This window comes from Mastomys coucha, unplaced genomic scaffold (genome assembly GCF_008632895.1).
Source record: "Mastomys coucha isolate ucsf_1 unplaced genomic scaffold, UCSF_Mcou_1 pScaffold14, whole genome shotgun sequence".
In the NCBI taxonomy this organism is placed as follows: domain Eukaryota; kingdom Metazoa; phylum Chordata; class Mammalia; order Rodentia; family Muridae; genus Mastomys; species Mastomys coucha.
In genome coordinates this window covers 41,055,067-41,057,885 of record NW_022196896.1, presented here as the reverse complement: position 1 = coordinate 41,057,885, position 2,819 = coordinate 41,055,067, and positions in this window count along the sequence as shown.

Here is a 2,819-nt window from a genome sequence, read left to right as displayed (position 1 = left end):
CCCTTGGGTATATAAATACTTTTGAAATATATAAGCTGTTCTGAAAACCATAGTATAGTGTAAAAGCACAAAATAAACAATACTACTAATAGAGAGGCTGAGATCGGAGAAGCAAGATTTCAAGACCCTTATGTTGTACACAGCCAGACACTGTCACAAACAAACAAGCTGAAAGTGTATATAGATTGTACAATATTGTACCTATTTCTCCAGTTACCAAAATAGAGAGACCATTGGATGACAATCAACAAATTTCTAATTCCTCATATTATTGGATTTCAATCAATTAGGATAAGTTGGTAATATTAATTTTCATATTAAGATATTAAGAAAAGGTAATTGTCACTTCCTGTTGTTTTTGTTGTAAGAAGTGGAATTAGATTGTGTTTCTGATTTATTATCCTGGGATTAGATCCCAGCTGTGGATCTTTTTAGAATTCCTCCTAATTATAAGGTGGTACAGCTAACTTGCACAAACACTTGAGGTACAAGACAAGTTAAAGTAGATGTTTAATGAGTTGGGACTGTACACTTCAATTTTATGTTTTCCATCATTAATTGTTGTGGAGGATTTATTGAGAAGCCACAGACAAGCAGGTAGTTTTTGAGGAAAATATGGTATTGAGATCAACATATAAGTATTCTTCTATACGTATGTTACAGGTTCCATGCAATTACACTATTTTCAGAAAGGGCTGGAGATAAACATCTCTTCAGCTAACGTTTGTCATTTAACAGTTGTCTTACTTGAGATTTATTTTGCTGTGAAGAGACACCATGAGCCTGGCAACTCTTATAAAGGAAAGAATTTAACTGGGGTTGGCTTACAGTTCAGAGGTTTAGTCCATTGTCATCATGATGGGAAGTATAGAAGCACGCAAGCAGACATGGTACTGCAGAAGTAGTGGAGAGTTCTACATCCTGATTGGCAGGCAGCAGGAAGAGAGAGTGACTTTAGGTATAGTTTGGGCTTCTGAAACCCCAAAGCCCTCTTCCAGTAACATACTTTCTCTAACAAGGCCACATTTACACCAACAAGGCCACACTGCTCAATAGTATCACTTTCTATAAGCCTATTGGGGCTATTTTCATTCAAACTATCACAGAGGTCCTTTCTTAATATAGGTAACAGTGCTGCTATTATCACAATGGTAGTCACTATGATCTAATTAGAACTTATTGTACCTATTACACAATGAACATTTGTATCTCCCAGACTGTATATACTGAAGCCCTAACTCCCAGTGGAATGGTGTCTAGATATAAGCCTTTGGTTTAGATAAGGTTATTGGAGAAGACAAGAAGCAAGACTCAACAGAATCTAACCAAGTTATGCCTGGATCTTGGCCATGCAGCTCCAAAGAAATGTCAAATAGCTATCTTTAATTAACCCCTTAGTGAATGACATTATATTTTTAAGGCTCAATTACCATATCATTCACAGTGTCAGACTATCAAATGCTGCTTATTTAACCTCATTTAAATATAGATATTGTTGTATTGTCGCTGAAGAAGCCTTCCAGAAAAGCTACTAATAAGTAGTGAAATGAGATGCACTAGGTGTAAAACTCTCTTCACACTATACTGATGGTACCAGCATAGTGGGGTATTCCTGTGAGAACCTGACCATGTTTTGGGGAGGACTATAGAAGGACTTTGGAACTTTGGGCTAGAAGATTCATTTGGTGTTAAGAGCTCTGTGGGATGTTCTGTAGGAGTTTGGAAGATAATGTTAAGAACAGTGCAGAAGATGGAGTCCTAGCTTGTGAAATTTCAGAGGGAAGATTAAAAACTTTTATCAGGGCCATTGCTATTTTGATTGAATATTTTGCAGTTTTGGTTAACTGGGGCTGAAAAATCAGCTGTGATTAACAAGATACCAGAACTACTAAGGAGAAACATTCCATTATTGGGACTATTGATGCTTGTTAGCTGGAGCTAAGAAATTAGCTGTGATTAAGAAAAGACCAGCATTATTGAGGTGAAATCTTCTGGGAAGTGTTTTCTGAGAGCACAGAGGCTGTGTTCCAGAGATAGCCAAGGTTGTACCTTGTGCTGTGGCTGGACTTTGTAATGTGAAAGAATCACCCAGTTGGTACTGGTTTTGAAGGCATGAAGGGGTCATGAAGAGAAGCTGAGGCTCAGTACTGTGAGAGACTGCAGAAGGCCAGTGGTGAAGGTGCAGCCTCAGTTGCAATTGATGGCCCAGGACTGAAGGGGTCATGCAAAGGAGTTGAAGCTTGGCACCATGAAGAGAGCCTATGAGAGGCTATTGGTGAAGCCTAGTTACAGCAGAAGACAGCAGTGTTTTGGAGATGTCAGTACCATGAATGATCACCAAAAACAGCAACAGCAGTGGAGTATAGGCATCTGGAGCCTAGAAGGCAAGGTGTGTGCTACAAACTGATTTTGCTTTTGTTTGTGACTGTGCCCTGATATTTTTCCCTCTTGAAGGAAGAAAGTATTTCTTAACTGGAGCCCACAGTTAAGAGACTTTTAATTGTAAAAAGACTTTGAATTTTGAAAGAGATTGGATATTTTAAAGGGATTGAAAATTTAAGAATTTGCAAGGACTGTGGGACTTTTTAAAGTTATTTAGGGGTAGTGGTAATGCATGCCTTAAATCCCAGCACTTGGGAGGCAGAGGCAGGTGGATTTTTGAGTTTAAGGCCAACCTGGTCTACAAGTGTGAGTTCCAGGACAGCCAGGGCTACACAGAGAAACCTTGTCTTTAAAAACCAAAAAAAAAAAGTTATTTAGATCTTGGGGATGAATAAGAAAGTAAGGGTTGAAGCTTAATAGTGATGTGTTTGTGTGTC